Source organism: Gavia stellata, chromosome 26, assembly GCF_030936135.1.
Source record: "Gavia stellata isolate bGavSte3 chromosome 26, bGavSte3.hap2, whole genome shotgun sequence".
NCBI lineage: Eukaryota > Metazoa > Chordata > Aves > Gaviiformes > Gaviidae > Gavia > Gavia stellata.
In genome coordinates this window covers 2,160,475-2,184,597 of record NC_082619.1, presented here as the reverse complement: position 1 = coordinate 2,184,597, position 24,123 = coordinate 2,160,475, and the positions used below count along the sequence as shown (strand labels likewise).

The following is a 24,123-nucleotide window of genomic DNA, read 5'->3' as shown; positions in this document are numbered from 1 at the left end:
GCCATCTACTCTGTTTCCGCTTAAATTACAGCTCTTTCATCTTTCCTCTTCGGAGTGTGCACTCTTGGTTACTGCCTGCACCAATTGTCCTAGGGAGACCTGGCAAATGGCTAGCAGAGGTAAACAAAACAGTAACAGCAGCAGACCGGGTGCTGGGGTGCGAGGAGAGGCTGGCTGGGGGCTGGGGCGCGGGCACCCCGTGGGGTGGGTGCCTGGGAGCGCTGCCTGAGGGCTGCTGGAGCCTGGCGAGCGGGAGTCACTCTGCCACCTGTTACAGGGTACCTTGAGAAACAAGGGTTAAAAGTAAGAAAGAAAAATGTAGAGAAGATGCTTTGCAACAACTGCACCTGGTACTTAGACATACTAGAGATAAAGACTGTCTTCACTGACTCTCTGCTAACTAGCAATAATGATTAGCGCAAGGACGAATCGTAGAAAAATAGAAAAGACTGCCAAAATAGTGCCCTAGAGTTAACTTGTCTCATTATAATCTCATTTTAATACTAAAAAACACACCTCCTAGGTAGAGAAGCCCCAACCCAATTTAGCCCCCTCCTCTCTGAGCATGCGGGGTGAATTAAAAGAGAACTGTAACTTTCAGATGAAGTAAGAAAAGTATTAACCAAGAGTTAATTAAGGGGTAGCACCAGTCGGCGTAACTAACTTTGTTCTAAATCCCTTTTCATGATTTTAACGCGGTGTGCAAGCTTTGTGGAGAAATCCCCCTGCACCCGGCGCCGCAATAAACATGCCTGCGTTATAACTCTGCGTGAGCTGTGAAGTTCGTTGCCGCGTGTCACACCCCAGCACCTCGCCGAGCCCTCCGTCTTTGGAGGTGGGACCGGGTGGTCTTCGAAGGTCGCTATCCCCTCTCCCTGCCCGCAGCTCTGCTTCCAGCGCGGGGTGTCTCCCGCTGGCCCGAGCAGCGCGCGCCGGCAGGGCTACAGGCGTCCCCCAGCGCCGGCAGGTGGCAATGCTCCACCGCGCACTGCGTGGCCACGCCGGGAGCCGGGGAGGCAGCCCGGCCCCGCGGCCGCCCAGCCCGGCCGGGCCCCGGGCCCCGCGCCGTGGCGTGCCGAGGGCGGGGAGCCGGCAGCTCCCCGGCGTGCGGGGAAGGGGAGGGAGCGCGGCTTCGCGGCAGCCAAAGTCGGGTCCAGCTCGGCCCTGCTGGGCCTAGATCAGCCCGGGGAGGGGCGCGTTTTGGCAGCTGCTGGGCCGGGGGTTTGGCATCCTCACAGAGGCGGCGGAAGCACGCCCCGTTCTTGCTCCGTTTGGGGTACCGGTGAGAGGAAAGCCTACTTCTCCCTGTCTTGTCTCTGCGAAGGGGAGCGCAGCCCTTCTTCACCCCTCCACCCTCTCCCCTGTCTCCGCGGCTGCGGAGCTCATGAGGAGGAGAGAGGTGTTCCTCGCAGTGCATCTCTAAATCCGCCCGCCCCTGCATATGACAACCCCGCTCCCACAGCTGGAGCTTCTAGCGGCTCCTAAGGGGAGGATTTGGTGGGCCAAAGTAGTGCGAAGGAGACGGGAAAGAGGGGGCTCCGAGCGATGCATGGGACGGTTTTTTGCGTGACTGTACCCTGCAGAAGCAGGCGGGCAGGCAGGAGTGCTGAGCAAAGCCACACTCCCCCGCCTCCTCCAGCTCCCATCTGGGGTGGGCTGCAAGGGTTGTCTGTCATGCATAATGTACAGCTTTGCTGCAGTGATTCTAAGTCAGTTGGCTTTAAAACATTAACATGACGGGAAGAAATGCTGTTTTTTTTTTGCTCTTCTCATACGCTTTGGGCAGGAGCCTTAAAGGGACAGAATTGAGATTAATAAATGGGAAAGAAGGAAAATAGTGACAGCTTGTCTGCAGATGTTTGAGCAAACTTCCAACGTATAATTCACCATTGGAGAAAGAAGGAACAGCCTCGGTATCGGCAGTCAAGAAAGAAGGAATTGCTAGTATGATGGGGAATGTGCTAATTTGGGACCATTATGTCTGTTCCTTCCTCTGACACATACTTCCCGCATGAACTTGGTCAAATCCCTTAGCCTTTGTCTGCCTTCATTTTCTGACTGCAGGGCAGAGGCACAGCCCCTGACCGCTTGGAGGGCACTGTGCTAAGGAGTGCTGTCTGAGTCTGCTGTGGGCTCCGTATGAACAGCAACTGTGGCCAAAAGCAGGAGTGCTTTTGAAGTGGGCATTTTAGGTGGGATACAAAGAGGCAAGGATGGGGCTGCTCAGTGACGTTAGTGACTAGACCATATCCATTCTTACAGTGTCCCTCATTTACCTTCCACAGCATGGGTTTCTCAGTTCAGCAGCTCCACTGGCTGGGGGAATGTATTCTGCTTCTCTTCCTTACTATTTGGTATTTCTTCATGGGCCAGTGACTCTGATATTCATTGCTGCGTTGTTGGGAAAACTAAATGAAAACATAGGGCAACAAATCAAGGAGCAATTGCTTCAGTGGCTTTTGATGAACTCTTTGCAGCTGAGCGTGAATTTTTCCAATGACTAGCATACACGTGCATTTTCCCATGATGTTTGTTGCAAGCGGTACAAAGTCCTAAGTCTTGCAATTATTTTGCCTCTGAAAACCTTACTTGAAGCAGGGTGGGTCTTCCTCCTCCTGACAGCCACTCTGAATTTGCTGACACACACATGGGCCTGGGAGCCCAGCTATCCACATGCATAGCTTTGGTATTTCCGGGCTATCCAGAAAATGGCCAGGGCATTGCCTCCGCCATTGCTGCTCATGAATGTATCAGCAAAGGCAGACTGACGCTTTTCTGCCAGGGAAACTCTCTTGCACAAGAGCCCTGATGCTCTTTCAGGGGCACACAGGAGACTCCAGTTTCTTAAAAAAATTTTGTATTGGTGGCGTGTGCTTGTGCACTCAGCAGGAGTTTGAGATTGCTGGAGGTTACCCTTCAAGTACAAGAGAAGCAGCACTAACTGCTTTTTTAAGCAGCATTTGTACGGATGGGAGCATGGCCTAGAAATCTAATTGAGTCCGATGTTTTGTGTTTCCTTAGCTTCAGAAGACGGGCGAATTGTGCCCTTTTCTTATATAAGCACTTTCAGTTCTGGCTTATCTGGGTTTCTATGGTCCTGTTTAAAATGGCCTCCATCACAGACAGTGAGTCTTCGCTGCAGATTCCATGCTAGGAGCTCTTTTCTTGCTATGGAAAGCAGTATGTTTTTAAATTGACTTAATAGCCATTGGACTCTTTTTTTTTTGCTTAGCCTGTGCCTCCAAAATACTCATGAATTTTACCCTAACGTCTTGAAACATTTCTTGTCTTGTTACATTAAAAACATTTTCCAGAGAATGTACAGGCTGTAGATCAACCATTTCTGGTACCATTCTAATTTAAAAGCAAGTAGATATTGTATAATTGCAAATGTCTTGGATAACTTCCTTCTGACAAGAATCTTCCTTCTGACAAGAATCCTCTAAAGGCTTGTTTGTCCAGGTTTGGACTAGTGGGATGCGATTTTTCTTTTGCTGAATTTCTCTTACAAAACATTTTCAGTTACAAAACATTTTGCATCTTAGTCCTTCTGTTTTTAGTACTGTGGATAAAATCTCCTGAGCTATTACTATGACTTGCGTACCAGACATTTGAGTCAGACTTTGATCACTCTACATGGAAGAGTTGAAGAAGTGGGATCTTTTTTAGCGGGTGGAGGAAGAATAGCAAAGGTGCTAAGCTCTCGTTCAAGTACTCTGGGAGAAGAGGGTGCAGACAAGTGTCTAAAGAAGGAATCAGTAGAAGCAAAAATGGAACAGTAGGAAATCTGCAACATTGTCAGTGATTCTGCAACAGATGTGACTTTAGATCCTTAGGAGTAAAGACACATCTCAGCAGCTGGGAGGAAAGGCAAGTCTAGCAAGTCACCTGCTCCCAGCATTGGATGTGCATTTCTCCAGCTCAGCAGCATGCAAAGCTCTCTCGTCAATACATTCGCATTTCAAAATATGCGTATAGCTTGGCCTCCTGAGAGCTCACTTAGCATAACATCTAAAAAGACCCCAAACCTTCCTTTTTTTCTCTTCCTGGTGAAACAAGCATGAGAAGGCTTTTCTTTTATTTTTTTTAAATTAGTGTCTAAGACTGACCTCAAAACAGCTGAAATCCTTCATCATCGAAAGCAACCCTTGCCTCAGCTGGAAGTGATCAGCATCTGCATTTATTGCTAGGGAGCCACTACCCTAGCTTTGCTTGGGAAGCCTGACTGTTGGATCTGAGAGTGCCTAGACCATCCTTTGTATGCAGCACAGACATGGGTGGTGAGTGGATGGTTTAGTGTTTTTATGCTGTCTGTAAGGCTTTACTCATCAGTCAGAATATTGAACAGGTCAGTACTATCTATCAGCATATAATTCTAACTAAAGAATAGGAAAACAAAAATAAAATCACAGAATCAAAAATGAGTACATCTAAGAGATAAAAATTACTTGATTGCGTCCCTGTAAAGCTACTTTTGCCTTACTCTTTGAGATGTATTTGACAGGGCTTTTCAGAGCTACCTGTCCTTTAAATCAGCTCAGGAAGAAACTGATGCCAAGACTGACCTGTGCTTTGAAGAGACTTCACTGTTAGTCCCACAGACCCCACGTCTCTACCTTTTCTTCTCTGTCAATAGTTGAGATGGACTTCTGTGATTAATGCACACGATCTGGTGATGTCAGTCATCCTTCATGACAATTTGACTACAGTAACAGGCTGTGAGTTTGATTATGTAAATTTCTTGTAAGTAACCAGTGCAATTAAAACAGCAAAGTGCATCAGAATTTGCATTAAAAATATCCTAGTCATTAAAGTTGCTTGTGATTTTTCTCCATGATCCACAGCTTTGGAAAGCTTTTTTACCCCTTCAGTCCTACCAGTTAAAAGATGGCATTTTCTGTCTTGGAGCCTAAGAAATGGTCAGCAGAAGGAAATTGTTACTCTTAAGAGCCTTATTGCTTATTAATGGCGGTAATTAAATGGATCTAACTAAGCTGAGAATATCATGAAGCGTAAGAGCTGGTCTGAATACTACACTCAAATTAATAAAAAAATTGATGTAGACAATAGCTAATGTCTGGGAAATGCTCTTGAGACTGTAATGAAGACAATTGCCTCCCTTAAGCTTCCCTTCACTATAATATAGCTAAAAATAGCTCAGGTCGACACTTGGAATAGAGCAGCTGTTGTGCAACAGCATTAGCTGCCACAGAAACACCTAAAATAGATTAAGGGGTGGAGGACCCAGGCTGTTATCCTGCTCCTGACTTAGCCAAAGGAAAGGAGAAGGAAAGCAAACAGCTGGAGCAGAGCAAGGAGATGAGCTCTGCAGCGGTGCATGGAGGAGTTAGTACTGTAGGATGCTGTATCCGCAGCACCTTGGATGGTGAGATGCTATGGGATGCTGCAGTCACCAAGTGGGGTTTTGGGAATTCTGAAATGAAATATCTCCCTAGCCCTCCTGTCTGTCTAATGTGGGTGCTTGTTGGGCTTGGGAACATGAAGCTGGGAACATAAGACAGGACCAAATCAAGCAAATGCAGTAAGTGGTGTTTTCTCTCTTGTCCCTGCTAAACCTGGATGAAGCCTAGCTCCCCTAGGTCTGAGGAGCAGGAAAGGATTTGAAACAGAAGTACGTGAGAGTTTGCTTGAGTGCTATCTCTGTGTAAATAACAAAAATTTGAAGCCTAAATGTGGTATTAGTGCCATTTCTGATGAAAGTCTCCAGGGTTTCCAACTTGTTATAGAATAAAATGGCTTAGTGTTTGCACGGCAGTCCCGGGATGCAGCCCAGGGCTGCACCTCTGTGCGCAGCAGAGCTGTGCCCCTTCTGTAGCAGCTGCATCTTGGAAGATGAGCCAATCTGGCCTGGCTCCCCAGGAGGGTCTCTAGAGGTAGGTGTGGAGCGAGAAGAGGTATGGAAGATCGACACTGTCAGTAAAAGCTAAGCTGGCCCAAAAACCTGATTTCTTTCTTCTTTGCTGAACTTCTGCAAGGCAAATGGGGACCATCTTAATAGTGTGGTGAATTACAAATTCCTTTGAGTCAATCAGTAGTGAATAAAAAACCTGAAAGAACTAGGCCCATATTATAGCGGCTTGTTCTTAAAAGTTCACTGAAGTCGCCAACTTGATTATTAGTGACACTGCAGGTATACTCAAAGCCATGTCTGAGATGATCAGGACTTCATTTGTGGAGTTATTGTATGGACATTTAATGAAAAACAATCCCTGCTCAGTGGAGGGTACATACTAGATGCACTAAATGTGGCGAGACTGGGAGCAGGGAATAGTGTTATGATCTCTGAGAAACTGTTTAGAGAGAAATTAAGGAAGCCTGTAACAAAAGTTAGAAATTAAGCAAGATCTCTTGAGTACCACTGTGTTATTTTTATGGATTAATCACAAGACAATCATTTCTCCTTTAAAGTGCATCCTCTGTTAGCCGAATGTCAGGCTGAAGTAGAAAATGCAGCCACTGCTGAGCTAAAGCATTCTAAGGCGTTTAACAGCTACACAACAGTGCTTCCTTATTGGCACTCTACAGTGGCAAGTGAAGGGCGAAAGAAAATGAAACTGTTGACATATTTACACTGTACATCCTTTATGCTGAGAATCTGCTGTGCTGCTTAATGCTATGTGCTGATGTATTAATATTTAATTCTTATACAATCACAGGAGAGAAAGGACTATTTGAAATTTAACCCACAACATACAATCAGAGTTGCAATGTTTTGTGCCTATGCTAACCTCATCAAAGTTGCAATTGTCCTGAGACTGGTGTAGAAGAAAACCAGAACCAAGTGAACAATTGCTTTTCTGGATAGCATGCACTCTGCTCTGGGATACAGTGTTAGGTCTTTAAGCTTGCTGAGCTGTTGGAACGCTTTGCTTAAAATGAGATAAGACACAAGCAGGAAGTTAGTAGTAAAATGTGGGTAGATGTATACAGAATACTTTGGCTTTCTGCTGTTAAGTGGAATACAAATTTTGGGTTCTGGATATGCTCCATATTTTGCTGTTTCTCAATAGTCCAAGTATTTGTAATGTGGACTTGACTTGAGTCTGCTGACTAGTAATGGTCATAGCAATGAGAAATCAATGATCTATTGAGCTTGCACAGCTTTACCTTCTGGGCTTTTGTGCCTACTAGACACGAAGAGTAGTTAACAAAACCCATCGAGGCTGATGGAGAATGAGTAAGTACGTGGGAAAGGCATGTGTGAGAGTATGGAGTATTAAAGAGTGTTTCCATGAGGGTAAACCCCTGTAAGAGCTTCTGAAGGGAAGAGGAAACTGCTGTTGACAAAAATTAATTAATTAGCCAAGTGCTCCAGTAATCTCTAACACATTTACGCAGCAATAATTTGCCTTACTCCAACAACCTGATTAATCAGTTTTCTCATGTTGTAATGTTGCCTGGTGGTGGAACCTGTCACTGGATATACTTTATTGCTTTGCTATTCACCACCAGTAATCAACAATGGAAATGAACCAACCAAAAACTTGCACAATATCCTAATACTGTGATAAAGGGAGGAGCTGTAAGAATTAAAATGTTTTTGCAGTGTTAGACAGCATTCAGTGACAGCTTGTTACTAGAAGGTACCACACACAGGCTAAGAAATAAGGCCAAGCTTTTCTTTGTCAGCAGTTATGTAGCTTCCCTCAAGAAGTCCTGCTTTGTTCCAGAATAAGGTTCACTACGAAGTGTAAATGTTTTTCCAGTCAGGCACACGCTGGCTGCCTGCATTTTCTTTCCCACTGGCTGGGAAAAAATAGGACCTCTGCTCTTAGCTGATCCTTCCTTGTAGCTGCATTAGATTTTGCTGCCTTAGGTTGAAGTTGGTAATAGAAAAGTTTATCTTTAAAAGCCTGAATGCAGCAACATTTGAGCTAAAGGAGCCAATTCCATTTAACCAGAGGCTCCCAGGATTGCTTGCAATCTTGTCCTGCATTGCTGAAATCAAGGAGACCTTGCAGGTGATTAATAACGGGAGCAAGGCCAAAGCATGCTAGAGCTGTGCGTTATAAAGCTCTTTCATTTGGAAATATTTTTTGCTAGGTATATATGAATGTTTACAATAAATGTTTTATCATTCACTCTTTGTGCAATGACTGGATGGGAGGGTGATCAGAACAATTAATCCTATGGTGGATTTATTGCAGCTCTCCAATAATTTATGAAAGGCAAATACTCAGTCCTGCCACTTGGATGTATGCTTTAAGGCACATGCTGAGGTCAGGAACGGTGCCAGATAAAACACCTTGTAGCAACAGCCAGCAGATCGATGGACAGTCCTCTGAGTAAAGTTTCTGATTTCCGAGAGAGGGAGAGGTGAGCGTTGCTGGAAACAGAGCTTTTATCGCTACTTAGCGTGAAATGGCCTTAGAGGTCCTGCCTTGAAGGGTGCTGTACCTGCAAGCAGACCAGTATGTGCTACAGGGGAAGAAGTTGTGTCCTGCCACTGATCCTATCTGCCATCATCAAAACTGGAGCAAATCAGCACAACTGAAAGGCAATGTGTGAGTGTGGTACCAGAGACCTGGGGTTCTGCCCTACATATCTCACGGGGAGGTAGTGAAGAGATGACTGTAGGCATGTGTCACATCTCAGTCTAATTTCATCTTTTTCTGCAGAGCAGTGTAAGTATGTGTGCCAGAGCTGGGTGTTTTCTCTGATGGGAGGAGACTGAGAAAAGCTGTCTTTAATTTATCCTGGAGGAAGAAAGACTAAAAATAGAGAAGAGAAACCAAGCAGGACAATGATGGTAGCGGGGAGAGGAATCCCTGGGTATGAGCACACATCACGGGTGCGTCCATTTGTTCATTGCAGAACTGAATTCAAGTGATGACAGACCCTTTTCTCTTCCAGAGGACCCACTGGCTCGTCAGGCCTAGGAGGACCATTATCCAGGCTTATTTGGCTTGTGTTTTGATGTCGCATTCTCCATTTGTTGATATGATGATGCAGGAGAAAGATGCCACTGGGGCAGGCTGCTGCTATCTAGACATGCAATTACACTATCAAATTTGCCTCTTGGTGGGTAGCCTTAAGTGTATGAAAATGCTGATCTCTACTATGCAGAAGGAAGTGGAAAATACAGCCATAATGACTGTTTTGTAGTGCTGAGCATGAAGTAGTGATTAAGGGTCTGATTTTTGTTTTGTTTTGTTTCTCCATTGCTTAATCCAGAGACAGTAGTGCCAGGCCAGGTAAGCTGATCTGCAAACCTGTTCTGGGTACTCCTGGCATAAACCAGCGAGTGGCTGGCTCAGAGGGACAAGGTACAAAAGATCTCATCCCTTGGGGCTCAGCTTGGACGCACCCAGGTACTTATCTGTACCTCAAAGAAAGATGTATGAGTCTGCTCAGGAGTTAATTTTGCCAGCCAGAGACTTTCCTGCATTTTGCATTTCAAGCAGGGTGGATATGAGGAAGAGGAGCAGGGAGACGGATTCTTGGGAAAGAAAGGTGTTCAAAACCAGCCTTCCACAGAGGCTTGGGTAGGGTGGTGGCATGGAAGATGCTTGGCAAAATACATTAGGGGTTGGATATGCGGAAACATGGAGATCAGGGCAAGGAAACCCTTTCTGGTTTGACTATGCGTTCTGTATTGGTAAAAAAGACTGCATTTAAGAAATCTGGCCTCTCTGCCAATTCCTTCTCCCCCCCGGAATACCATAAGAGACTCCAAATTTAGGCTAGTCACTTGGGTGACTTAAATTTGAACTTAATTGGTATCAGTACACAATGGAGATATTCTCCTCTTCCTTTCTAGATTTTTCTGACCTTGAAGAATGTCAGGAGGTGCCTTGTGCTCTCTCTGCCTTCTCCTTTTTGAACTCTCAGAAAATTGGAGATAAAATTCAAGTTGAATTTGATAAAAAAATTATTTTCATTTGAAAAACCAAACAAACAAAAAACCCCAAACCACCCCAAGCAGTTTCTCTGCAAAAGTCTGTCCTGATTGAAGTAAATAACCAAGCATTTTGTGGGGAATGAAAGACAGTTCCCAGCTCCTTCATGGGTTTCTGATTTAACTGTATATTAGACTCCTGATTTTTTTATTTTTTGCCTCTCCAAAGCCCCTAATGATCCTGAAGCTGTGAGGTGGGATACATCTTAATACCAGAGCCACATGTGTGCCAGAAATCAGACAGAAGATCAAACGACTTCTTCCTCCTGGCCCCTAGAGATGATTGCTGTCCTGATGCTCTGCTATTGGGAGAAGGCTACTGTGAACTGATTTATTTTTTTTTAAATCAGGACAGGATTGCCCTGAAACCACGGCTGAGATGTGGGTCACCTCTCTGTGAGGCAGCGTAAATATGCATGTGAATGTGTGAGCTCAGTGGAGAAAGTGCTGGCTGAGCCCACCGGACAGAGCAGGGCTGGAAGGGGCAGCGGGCTGGGGGTCTTAGGATGTACATGGCTTTCTTTAGGTCATGCGGGAGGCCCAGGGCAGAGGTAGGAAGTGAATCCAGTGCTCCCCACTCAGGCGTCAGATCTCTGTATGGTGGGTGTAAGTGTTTGGCCCCACTTGAGCATTGTTACACCTACTGTAGTCTGAGTGCTTGTGTGAAGCTTCCTCCAAGAGCAGAGGCAGAGGAAAGGAGCTGAATTTCAGTCTGCAGAAAGAGAAAAGAAGCTGAGATGTAGGAGTAGCTGATACAGGAAAAGTCTGAGTTCGTCTGCAGGGAGGTGGTGCTGGGAACTCGGAGCAGCCAAGCACACTCCTGGGAAGCTCTGCAAGACCGGAGTCCTCCAGGACTCCCCATGGAGATGGGGAAATCATAAAGCAAAAGACATTCCACTCCATGAGAAAATTGTTTAGGGAGGATTTACTAATGGCTCATTCTCATATATCAGTTACTGTTAGTTTGCTCTAGTGTGTTAATTAAAGGTATACTTTGTGTGCAGCTGTGTACGTTGTTAAGGAGCTGGAGCATGTGAATTTGCAAGAAAATGTCACCAGCTCCTTTGCATCTGTTTACTTCATTGCATCTTGGCTCTCAGCTCCTAAGTGAATGCTTTGTCACTTGCTACTGGTATCAGTCCCTCCTTGTGGCACAGTGGGAGCGCTGAGTGATGACGTGAACAAGGCCAGGGGAGCATCGTCTCCAGCAAACACCCTGTTTGCTGAAGACAAACACACCTCTCTCCTCTCTCTGAGCCCTGGGGCTGGTCCTCTGAGCTCTAACTTAGCCAAGCCTTTGTCTAAAGTGTTTATAGTCCAATACGCAAGGCAGTGAAAACTGTGCCAATTGCTTTCTGGATAAGCACTGTCTATTAACGTGTGGAACAGAACAGAAATGTGGCTCTTACTGAGACTGAACACTTGCATCTCTCTCCTCATAATTTTGTACCATAATCCAGGAATGATTTTTGAGCCTCTCAGAGTGCTGTAGTCTCTGGCACAGTGACTGATGAGACATCTGCTCTATGACGTGTTCTATAACAAACAATTCATTATTGCAAAATGGACTTGCAATCATTGGCCTAGGAGCTTTGATTTTAAAGTGGAACTCTGCAGTCTCACAAATCCTGCTCTGGGGTTTATGCATCATGTTTTATACCAGTTGTGAAACCTGAACTTAAAAAGACAATGGATATTTAACATGTTTAGCAATTTAGTTGACATGTTTACTTTTCTTGAATTAGTCCATTTTGGAGACAAACACGAAAGCACACAGGCTTATTAATAGAGATCAGTGTAGAGACCTGCACTGCCCAAGGAAATAATCTTCTCTGCTCTCACATTCTTGTTTGAAATGTCAACACCAGTATGTGGGGCTTGGGGAAGGGATGTGTTTGACCTCTTGGCACCAGCTCTGCCACTTTGGTCGGACCATAGATCTTAATAAAAGAGAAGGTAGCCAGGATTTGGAGGGAAAGTGGCTGTCACGGGACAGGACTCACTGGGGAGGAGGTGAGCAGATAAGGATGATTCTTGCTTTCTCCTCCCTCTCCCTCCTTCCCCAGCCCCTTCTTTTCAGGAAGGTGACATGACAGCTCCCAAACTGAGACTCATTTCCACCGCTTCCCTAGGGAAGGCTCACTCTGCAAGGGGCAGTATCTTGCTCTTCAAGCAATTGTGACTTAAGCAATGATTGTGCTGGGCTACTCACAGTGGAGTTCTGCCACAGCCCTCAGAAAAAGACAGCTTGGTTTTTGCTCTTTTTTGCTTGCCCTTTTCTGCTGCTTGTGCAATCTGCTATAACTGAATTGCATGGTGGTTTGTTTGCTTCACTCAAGTGGCTCTGCTTGGCTGGAGCTTCATGATAGCCCACTGAATCCAAACACATCCAAGGGCTCTAATATAATCACAGAGCTTTGTGCATCGCTCGAAATCTCAACTACTCTGTGTCGTCATGAGAGATAGGCACTACTGGTTTCTAGAGGCTGTGATTTAATGTGAAGATGGGGGACTGGAAGCACTAAACAATAGCTGTAGTTCAGTCTTAATGCAGCTCACTCCCTGTGAGGGTGGAAAATTATAGATAAACTTCTCATATTGGCAAGAATAGGCCTGATCCCAGGAGCTTTACTTAGTTACAAATAAGTATTTAATGCAAGCTGTTTCCTTGTCACCTGTTTGTTGGCTTGTAACAATTTGTTTGTCTTGGTTTTTTTTTAATATGGAATATGATCTGTCAGAGGAAAAACAATGCAAACACTGTCTCAGCTGCTAAGTTATGGCTTGAAGTTTAGGGTGGTTCTATCTATCCGGCAATGGGGGTGCCATTGGCATAGCAAAGAGGTTGGTGCTTTGGTCCTTGCATGGAGCCCCAGGGCTGCCAGAAGCAACTGAATTCCCTAAGAAGGGAATTTAGGATATCAAAGACTCACCTGCCAAGGTGAGGGTCAACTCTAGGTATTTTTGTCCATGTTGTTTTGAACACATCAGAATTGTTACCACTGGTAAGTCTTTGCTATTGTTTAAACGAACCCCCAAGCAAGATCACTGCTCACTAAATGTTCAGGTGTCTTCCTTCCACCCTTGATTAGTTCCTATGTCCTTTCACTGCTTAAAAAAATGAATAGCATCATTCAAAACCAGGTAACACTGTGAGTTGAGGAGGCACTGACACAGCTGAAGTCTCACATGGTGGAGCAAGGCTTGCTTTGTGAAATTCTCCTGAACCTTGTTTTTCTGGTTTGGACCTGTCCTTGTACTTCATCAGGTATATAGTTGAGATCAGCTTTTGGAGATGATACAGATGGGCCTGCTTTGTCCAGGTATATATCCCAGTTTTATCCACCAAGATTTCTGACCTGGTCTAATCTTAGCAGAAATGGGCCAATCTGAGAGATTTTGTGATCGCTTGTAATGGGGAGCTGTTCTTACACCAAGCCAGGATGCCTTCTGTGAGGTGCCTGTTCTCAGCCTGTGTGCCAAAACTCAGTGGAATACACTTGAGGTATCATGCAGCCTGCTCTCTGGAACGAGCTCTGGGCTTGGGATGGGGCAGCTGGGAGTCACACAGCCCAGTCCTTGCTCAAACAGATTTGTGATGCCAAAACAGAGGCTCTTGGGAAATTCTCAGCTCCAGTAATTAGAAACACACTAGTTTCTAGCCTCAGTGGTCACACCTTCTCAGCCAGTGTAACAGGGTATTTCTTGGAGTCTTCATCCAGTATCAGCAATGAAAAAGTCAAGGAAAGGAGCATGCAAGGGGATGGAATAACACAGGACACAGCACAAGTGTGACACTCTTCTCTGCCCATCTCATGGCAAAGAGCCTGATCCTGTGCCAGCCATCCAGCCGTCAGGGCCACAAAAAAGCCATTGGGCTCCTCCAGTCCTGGGGGCTAGCAGGTAGCTGGCCTTACTTGCGAGAGGCAAGTTAAGTGCTAACTCTGTTACAGCAACTCCCAGATGGAGATCTTTTTGGCACTAGCCTCTGATGGTGGAACAACTTGAGAGGCAGCTGCAGACATGGGCAGTGCACTGCACGGATATAGCTGACATGGATCAGCCGTATGTTATCCAACTCGCCTGACATGCTTCTTGTCTCTATAGAAAGCATTCAAACACGCTAGTGCACTAAAACAGAGGGGGGAGCACATGCTGCGGCTGGTGCTGGCTCACCACCTAACCGGGTCAAATCCTGGTGACTGTATTCATTAAGCTGTTCTTCCGGCCAACTTCCAGCAAGATGTGATTCCTTTCCTGTCTGCTAGGTTAGTGCAACAGAAACCAGATCTGTCAGGAGCTGTCACACAACAAAGGCAAGCATGGTGAATACATATTAAAAATAACACCAGAAGCAATGGATGCTGGGTCCAATACAGCCACGTCTGCTGCATTAGCACAGCTCATATTTTAATAATTGTATCCACTGCTCAGACAGCAGGTTATGCTGCCAAGGATCCCCCTGGGCTTTGCAAAGAAAATCAGGCTGGATTTTCCAACTTGCCTGTCCACCATTGCAGAATGCTAGTGAAATACATACACAGGCTTGCAGGCACAGCTTATTGTGCTGTTTGTAATTGCTTTAGTGTCACCTAGGATGCCCCTTCCACAGGGATTGTTGTCTGGCTGTGGGTTTGTACGGTATCTCGCACAGAGACTCTGATCTGAGGCACACTGTAGTCACAGCAGAGGAGTAATAATGAGAAATAACCCAACTCATCTCAGTATTTGAATAATTCTGGGCACAGAGAAACTGATGATAGCAGCTATCCCTGGTGTTTGAGGGCCTGTGAGCAGCCTGCCTGGGTTTGCAGTAGTGGTTGGAGAAAGGTGTCGGTGTGAATGTTCACCATTGCTGAAATGCAATTGACTCTTTGGTGCTTGGTGTGTTCTCCGATGTTTGGTTGTGAAGTCAGGGTGTTCTGTCTGAGGGCGAGTGAAAGATCTGACCTCACAAGACCTGTATCTTTCACTTCTCAAGCCATGAGTTCTTACCAAAAACAAACATCGAACTTTCACCCACTCTCAGTAGGATCCCTCAGCCCTCCTGCTCCAGCCTGTTTTACCTCATTCCTTTTTGATGCTCTCCCTCTCTCAAAACCTCTTTTGTCGTTTTCCGTCAGTTGAACCCAAGGTTTTATGCAGCAGCCCTTCTGGTGTTTGTCTTTGCAGCACAGACCAGGAGTCTTGACCCAGCGTGCTGAGTGCCCCGAGAACTCAAGTCTCAATATATGAACTTCCTTTGGAGATCCGGAGAGGAGTGTGAGCTATCCAAAGTTCACAAGCTCCTTTAGGGACTTTTAGCCAGGTTGTTTTCTGCCTTAGTTCTGTGTTTCGTAAGAAAAGAAAGAGGAAAAAAAGTTTCTGCTCTGCAGCTGAAGGTAAATCTGCAAGGGGACTTTTCTTTCTTGAGTGACTTTGTGGAGTTTTTTGTTGAGATTTTTCCATGCCTGACTGCTCAAGGACCTTGAAAGGTCAGGCAGATTGCGCTGACAGTCTTTCAGTACCATGCACAGCCAGTATGCCTGCACAGATGTGTGCAGCAGCAGCCACGTGCTTCCCTGGGAGGGTGTGTTTTCTATCTGGACATGAATCATGTAAAGAACAGGCCCAGAACAGCCCCTACATGGCCCCCTCACACCAACAGCACATGAAGAAAAACAGCTGATTCTCCATGTCAGGCTTTCAGAAGAAAGCCTTATCCTCCTTTTTATCAGAGAACAGAAGGCAGATGGAAAGAGTCAATAGAGACAGACAGTCAATAGAGACAATATGGGGAAACTGGAGCATAACGCTGGCTGAGGGTAGAGGGCTGGAGGTCAACAGAGGTGAGCTCTTGGACGGGAAAGGAAATAATCTCTGTAAATGCTAGATTCACCATTATTCTTGAGCTATATCTGGATAGACAGCCCCTCACAGAAGCGGTAATAACAGGAGAATGGAGTAAAAATCCCTCCCACAGTAGCTTCTTGACTAAGATAACAAGTGACTGAGCTGGAATGTGCCTCTGTAGCATGCTTCCAAAGCATTTATATCATCCTGGGGATGGCAGGGAGTTGTAGTTGACAGCAGCCTTGCAGTGAAAGGCTGCAGGAGGTGGGGACACAGATGAATAAATGCAGGCAGGAATGCATACGTGCTCGTGCAGGAGTGCAAATGTGCATACCATTACACTGATGGATGTACTGGGAGTGTTTGAGGACACATGAACTAGCAAGAAGCATGGGACTGGGTGGTGTGTAGGTGTCGGGGGGGGCTGAACACGTCTGGCTAGCCATGTGGATGTGTATGGGTGTCAGAGTATGAAACAGTGTGGGCACAAGCCTTAGTGAGAAAACAAATTTCTCCCCTGGCACAGTGAAGTCTGATCTGCATTCCTGAATGTCAGTCACACTTGCCAGTTACGTCCTGGACCAGAAGGAGAACGGATGTTTTCTTTGCCAGAAATGGTAATGCTGAAAAGCTCTACAGCCTGAAAGGCATAAGGAAAAATTTTCTGCGTTTGAAGGAAAGTGCTTTGGCGGCGTGGGATGCCTTTTTGTGCTGGGGCTATTAGCATTGCCTCGCTGGCTCTGCACAGGGTGACCCCTCCACGGACCCTGGTGTCAGCAGGCTGCTGAAGCTGAGCAAGCCCCAGAGCCCTGCCTCAGCGAGTGCAGCAAGAACGGACTCCTGAATATTTGCTTGGAGGTGTAAATGTGGTGTTTCAGCTGGGACCTGGCTCTGTTACAGCCCGGTGTTGCACGCGGGATCTCCAGTCTGTATTTGCAGAAGCGTGGCCTCCCCATGAAATTACCCTGTGGCTGTGCCAGCTTCTCCCCCCCGGCCTCCTGTGCTGTACCTCGGCAGAGGCAGCGGGGCAGCCCCGGTGCTATTCTGGTGCCTGGAGCACGCACCTCATTCTGTCACACTGCTCGTAGAGACGGTCTTGCTACAAAATCAATAGGTAGATGTTCCCTGCTGTGTGTTTATGCTGGGGCTGGAGATAAATCTAACTCGTTTGGATGAATACACAAGGGGAAGGAATTTAGAAAGGAAAAATGCCTTGGTGATGTTCAGCTTAGCTTGTTGCTATGCAACATCGTGCTGTAACCATAGCAACGCCCGGAGAAGCACCTTCTACAGACCTTCTGATAAGGGCTGGAAAGAAAATGCAATAGAGATGCTGGGTGCTCCTCCACACTAGGGCAAGTATGGGCTCAGTAGCCCAAATCTGTTCCAGTATCCTGTGGGTTCACTTTGGCAGCTTGTATTCCTACGGGTGGTTATTTTCTGCAGTTACTGCTTCACAAAAGGGTTGGGTTTCACTGCTTTTTGGACTGGAAGCCTTTGTGTTAAGGGGACCTGAACAGAACAGCAACAAAACTTCTGGGAACCCAACTGGGCAGTAGCTACATGGAGTTATGTTGTCCTGTAAGCAAAATAGCAATTTTTTTCTGTGTTACTATTCCTGGTAAAGGGAAGAGAAGCATGTCCTTGCCTGAGACTCTAACTGTTCCTGCAGGGTCAGAGCAATTGAAACTGTCAGAAATAAATACCCCCTGGTCTTACCAGTATCAGATTCTTATCCCTTCTCCTGGGGAAATGGCCCCAAATGAAAACAAGGAAAGTAGTGGAAAACTGGAGATGGGAATGAGGTCAAAATGAGGTCTTCCTGAACCAGCACGAAATGTGAAGCCCTGGGTGGCTGTCCCAGCAGATCTTCCTTTTCCTGGTGTCCAGTCTGCAATCTTGGCTGGGGTGGAAGGTGGCTTGCTAAGTCAGCTCTTCACATGATAGCTCCCTTATGTACTCAGAATAGAGGAGTCTCCTTTGCATCTTTTTGAAATGTGGTACCTGCCAGAATGCAGCTCAAGGCACATTGTGTTTTAGAGGATATCATAATTATCCCTTCTCACTGCACCAGGAAGGGGAGAGTTCTTGCTCCAAAGGTCTAATACTTTTACGTGGAGGAATGCACAAGCCACAGGATAACGTAACAGAAGGTACCAGCTGGAGACACTACTGCGGAAGAGATAATTAAAGAGATTTTAAAGAGAAAGCAGCTTTCAGGAAGAATGAACATGCACAGAAGTAGGAGGCTTGGAGTAGAATATGATAAATGTTTGGGATTAAGCATTAAACCCAGAAGGGGAGAGTAATCTGGATCATTCCTGAGGAGTAGGAGTGACTGACTATCCATCTGGAGTGTTTCATAGGTATGTGGGTGAAGTGAGCATGTTTCTGCTGGTAGTGCAGATATGCCGATAGCATGCTGAAATAAGGATATCCATCCTCCAGCCATAGTCTCTAAGGGGATCCCAAAACCTGTTGAAAGATAGGACCGGTGGTCGGTAGGGCTAGTTTAACCAGCCAGATTTGCTGGCTAGGTTTACAGTAGCTCATAGATTTTATTCTGCTTTGCTTTAAAAGTCATTGTGGGAAGTTAGCTCTGTAGTTGAGAGCAGTAATCGCCCTCCAGGGAGAAGAAAAAGCCTGAAACGGTTCTCCAGATGTGGAGCTGAACAGGAGGCAGTGACAAACAGCCTTGGCTGCTGTCTAGCTGGGGGGACATGGCGCTTTGCTTCTGCGTGAGTCCAGAGACGTGAAATTTGGGCAGTGGTGCTGTATGCTGGTCCCTGTGCTGCTTCACCTCCGACTGTGGAGCCTGAAGCTGATGGGTTAGAGCTGGTGCCTGAGTAGGACCACTGCATGGCCACTCCCTGCCGGCAGGAGCCCTTTCAAGCTCAGCCTCATCAGAGGCTCGGAAACATCCTAATTAAATGAACCGCAGGTGCAGAGGTTGCTAAGCAACGCCATTATCATGCAGCAGCCATCCCATGCTCTCACCTGCTGGAGCTGCCTCCCCTCTCTCCCCGGGCAAGGTTCCCCCCTCCTGCCTTGGCTGACACAGGGAAATTTGCAGGGGCAGGTTTGAAGCAGGAGCTGTTGTTTGCATATGGACAGCCGAGCCCTCTTCGCTTCTGGCTCCTTGAGAAACCCCAAGCAGGGAAACTGCCCTGGGGTTGGGGTAGTTTGTAGGTGCTTAAGAACTAAGCAGGCAAGCGCAGCGTCAGGCTGGGAGATCAGCAAAAGCTGCTGAGACACAACAGGGCAGTCACTATGAATGCGAGCTTGAGTGCAAGATGGGAGCCTTGGAAATGCACCCATTGATTCTCCTGGGCAAAGGCTAGAACAAATTCAGGCGGCCTCTGGAAAGGAGTCCCCTTTGTCTTTCTCGATGAACTGCAGTCATAGTTCATTAAATGCCTTCTAATCCGTAAAACCTGTTAGTAGGACACTTGCAGTTCATCACCAGGCATTACAGGGCAGCCCTGGCTGAGAAGAAGGCCCTCCGAGGGGCCTCCGGTGCTGGGGGAATAGTGAGGTGTGTGCCCCAAATGCACTGCCCTGCAGCATCACCCAGGTGTCATCCTCCTATGGCATCCTTCACTTTGTCACCTGGAAGGGTTGAGTCAGCAGCAAATTACTTCCCTTCCATGGTTTTCCGTTCTGCGAAAGCCACAGTACTGTCAGCCCTGGGAATAAAGCTTCCCAACCCCTGAGTGGGAACAAGCCGGTTAGTTGCATTGCTGTTGTGAGCACTCATGCAGTTCCCACTAGCCAGCCCTGAAGGAGGGGGTGCAGGAGGCATTATCCTCTGCCCACAAGCCCCCAAAGTTGTGAAGGATGGACTTCAGCAAAAAATCCAACCCCTTTTATGTCACAGGAATGGAGTTCAAGACAAAAGGCAGCTTAGGACAGCTGTGAGGTTATGTGGCAGGATGGGGAGTCAGAGTACTGCTGCCTGCCTGCAAGCAAATTCTCCTTTCCTCTTCTGTCTGCCCCCCCCCCCCCCCCCCTTTCCTTTTCTGCCAGCTTATTTGCTCAGAACTGGCTCCAAATATTAGGGCTATTCACAGTTAACCCAATATTCTCTCTCGAGGTAGAGGAATTTAAGCAGCTAAAGTCTCAGCAATTGCCTCACTGTCCTCTGAAGTCATAGGCCATGGATCAATTCTGACCAAGACTGTACTTTTAGGTCAAATCTGTAGCAGGGAGGGCTAATATTTATCTGCTGTCAAGGCTAAGTAGGGGACAGGCTCCCACCCTCCTTTCTTCAGCAAAAATGGTGAGGTTCATGCCCTGTGTCCCATGTGTGAGGAGAAGCCCTGCTGCTGGGTAGGTGCTGCAGATTGGATGCTTTCACCCCCAGCCAGGCCCTATGTTTCCCTGTTAAGCGACCTCTCATGATGTGCTTTGTCTTCCCATGCCTTGTTCCTCCATCTGAAGCCTCAGGGTAGAAATGCCAACCAAAACAAAAAAGTGCTTGGGGACGCCCAAGTTCAAGAGCTCAGTCTCCTGCTGATACATGACAAAATGTTGTCTCTCCTTTGAAGTGCTGTTGTGGTAGATGTGGGTTTTGAGTTTCCTTCTCCAAACCAGAGTTTTCCGCCACTACTTCTGCCATTTTTTACGGCAGATGATATTTAGTCATTGACTTTTATTACAAACACAGTCTTTTTATTAACTTTGAGGGAAAACTGTTTCCCAGGTGATCATTCTTCCACAGAGTTCCAGACCAGCAGCCCACAGCCTCACTTGCTAAATTGAACTTCCTTATGCCAGTATTTCACTGGCAGTAAATCCATCCATGCTACCTTGTCCTGCTTTTGAAAAGCCATGAAATTCCCATGCATTGCCAGTGAAATAACCACAGTAAGGAGACGTATTAAACAGATTGAAGTTCAGTCCGAGCCATTGTGTTGCTTGGATCAAGATAGCAGTTATTGATACCAGAGGAATATGAGATTTGCAACATTCAGTGAACAGCTGCTGGCTTAACTCTTACAGAGAACAAATTAGAAAAGAAGCAGGGTTTTGTTCCTTTGGTGTTTGCCCACTATCTATAACATTCCTGAGTTTCTTCCGAACTCAGAGAGAGTGGCAAAAAAAAAAATCTCCTCTTCACCAGGGCTCCAGACTTAGCTGTGGGGGATAGCAGCACCCAGGGACTCTGCTTGTGGTCTAATCTGCTGAATGTTGCAAACTGCCATATTGACCGGCAGGTTCTACCGCATCTAGGGCTCTACTTGAGACCTGCTAGCAGAGTCTCGGAGTGCCTACCAGCAGTGCATTCAACAACAGAGTAATTGTCCCTTCTTCCTGTCTTCCATACCCACAGGGGAGAAGACTGCAGCATGTTTGCTCAACTGGTCCGTTCACGTTGCTTATCAGTAAAAGTGAAGTCAGAAGCTGCAGCCTTTCTGCTCTTGCTGAAGGTTGTTGGTGTTTCTCAGACGTTATAATTGGTTAGCGACGAGAAACAGTGCATGTGTTCCACATATAGGTGAGTTTATGTTTGTGTGTGTGGGTATTATATCCTCAAAAGAAAATTCTCCAAGGAAAGCAGACACAGAAAATATTGCATGCAGTCAGAAAACCATTTTCTCAGTTTAAGCACAACAATAATAAAAGCGATTACAATAGTAGTTGAGCTGCCCCTGTTATGTGCGTTATGGAATTATTTGTATTAGTGGAGAGTGCCATGCTGCTGAGTGATGCATGTTAGCATGAAAAGATCCAGTCAGTGCACTGAAGATTCTACAGTCCCAACAGGCGAGGAGGGGAGGGAGAACAGCGATGCAGAGAGATACCGGTCTCTACACCAGGCCAACAGCAGAGCTGAGCACTGATTCTAGCTTTACCGCTATTTGAGGTTGGCAGCAGCACTCAACATCCGTGTTTCTTCTCTCTCTTTTTTTGAATGCGAAGTTGTGAAGAGATTTGTGCGCTCTTGTTCATTGACAGGTTACAATTGGGTCCTTCCCTGTGTTTGTGCCTTACCACAACTCCCTGTTAATTTGGGGTTTTGTGCTGAATAAATAGTGCCTGGATATTTGATTATTTTTTTTAAACACATTTGTGATGACAATAAATTGAATTGCTTTGTGATGTTTGACAAATGTAATTTTTCAATTTTTTTTTACCCACAGAGAAAGATTGCAAACTAAAAAAAAAAAAAGCAAAACCAGCCATCAATTCCAGAATGCAAGAAAGTACTTGACAAAGTGCATTTTATCAACAGAATGAAATTAGATACCTGTCAAAATACATTTGTCCTCAAAATAACTATTCATGTATTTGATTTTCCTGCATAAATAGATATTCATCTGCTCTCTTCTGTCTGTCATTTGCTACTCAGAATCTAGCACTGACTGTGGGAGGGAAATATTTAAAGACACTTCCAAAGCAATAGGCAGGCTGGGTTTATATAATTTCCTCTGGCTTTCTTAGCACCATTCACTTTATTATGAATGAGAAGGAAAACATCTATTTAAAATCAATCCAATAATATTGTGTTCCAAAACATTAATTCCTAACTGCAAAACCCTGTTTGGTTTCAGGCAAGCTCTCTGTCAGATGAAGAACTCCTGTGACTTTGCTTTCCAGGGCAGGGCAGAGCTGCTTTTGGTGGTTGGGGAGGCAGGGAGAGCCAGGGGTGTTTTAGCTACAGCCTCCGGGGAAAGGAGTGTTGAATAGGAGCAAGGGGGCATTTGAAGACCCTTTGCTAAAGGAGGGCTGAGTGCCTTTTGGTGAAAGACAGCCTGGGAGTGCTGGAGACACACACAGAGCTGGAAGATTAATTGGCCCCAGGGAGGCAGGCAGCCCTTGCTGTTCCATGGCTGAGTAGGGACCTGAGCAGCCCCTGCGTGCTGGGAGCTCGGCGATCTTGTCTTTGCCCAGGCTGAGAGGGTGCACAATTGCTCAGCAGCAAGAGCTTGTCCCTCGTGTCAGTGCCAAGCGGGGAATTGAGTACCAGGGTGCAGCCTCTTACCTGGTCATCCATCCTCCCTCTGTGAGTATCATACTTCCTTAAAACACTTGAGCAGTTTCTAGGTTAAAATTTCCACTGGAAACAATTTGGAAGGTATCTGTACCCGTGCAGCTGGATATTGTGAGCTCTCTGATGAAACGGTAAGAAAATCTCAAAAGCAAAACTTCCGGCTTCTAGTGGTGTTTCTAGCTAGATCAAAACTATAAAGATCCTGGATATCATCTAAAAAACCACTTTGCAGCACAATCTTAGGGCCAGTGGGATTTTGAATTCAATGTGTTTTGGATCCAGCCTTTATAAAGCAATGCTTTAGATAAGAAATGGTTGAACTTCCATACCCTGCTTCTGAGATTCGGTAGCTTTGCCTTCTCCCCTACTTTATATGACATAGGCAGCTACTTTCAGGCAATCTCAGAGGGAATGGAGCAGATCATTTACAAGTTTTTCTGAAGTATACTGACTGCTTTTTAATTTGGCAGTTGCAGCACTTTGTTGAGGGGCTGCTAATAAAATTTTATATCTTGTTAAATCTTCCAGTGTGAGTAAAGTGCATCTGAAAATTTTGCAGATAAAAGAACATTTTGACCAAAAGGAAAAACATGTATTTGAAGACTGCACAACCAACAACGCTCATTAGCCTATGCTTTTCTTCTATAGTGGTTCTCAAGAGTAATGCAAACAGATTCAACACTGTGTATGTCAAAGAAACTCACTAGCAGTTCAAGAAAAACAGGACTTGTGACAAAATCATGGTGTCAGAAAACACCTTTCCTGGAAAGGTGGTAAGAACATGCGTGTATGTGAGGCATGGCTATAGTGCTGTCAGTCCAGACCGTGCTTTGTTACATCTGGCTGGACAGGAGTGCAAGTGAGGCTGCAAAGCGGGTCTGGGGAGCTGGTGGACCCTTGGAGCACCAGGATTACTGTGGTTTTTCACCTCCTACTAGGTAGATCTAAGAGACCAGCCAGCTTGGTGTAGCTGCCTCCCTGCTGCTTGGCACCACGTGCGAGTATATGCCCACACATGCAGGGTGTAAAATTGCTATAGGGGACTTTGGAGGGGGCTCAGGCAGCCGGTGCCTCGGTACGATGCATTCTGTCTCCGAAGGTCACAGGCCAGAGGCAGCCTAGACGCTGCTCCAGCGCAAGGTGCACGCGCGGCACAGCTGTCACTGCTGTGCTCCCTGGGAGCAGCACAGGGCAGCAGCATTTCAGCCCCCCCGAGCAGTTCGCAAAGGTGAGTCCGGGCTAGTTCTGGTCCCAAGCACCTCGCAGTTCAAATCAACAGGGCAGACCCAGCACGGGGCAGGTGAGGAACAGATACTGCAGTGTGTTTCTGCCCCCAGGGCCGGAATGGTGAGCGAGCTCTGTACAGCTCTAGTAGAGT

At 46.3% G+C, this 24,123-nt stretch overlaps 1 long non-coding RNA gene across 1 annotated transcript; it reads left to right on the top strand.

Annotated features, from left to right (window-relative positions):
• Positions 1–5,269: 5,269 nt before the first annotated feature.
• On the top strand, positions 5,270–22,079 carry LOC132319293 (uncharacterized). The gene is made up of 3 exons (XR_009484490.1): positions 5,270–5,386; positions 21,084–21,248; positions 21,895–22,079. It is a non-coding gene; the product is annotated as an uncharacterized LOC132319293 (long non-coding RNA).
• Positions 22,080–24,123: the final 2,044 nt, after the last annotated feature.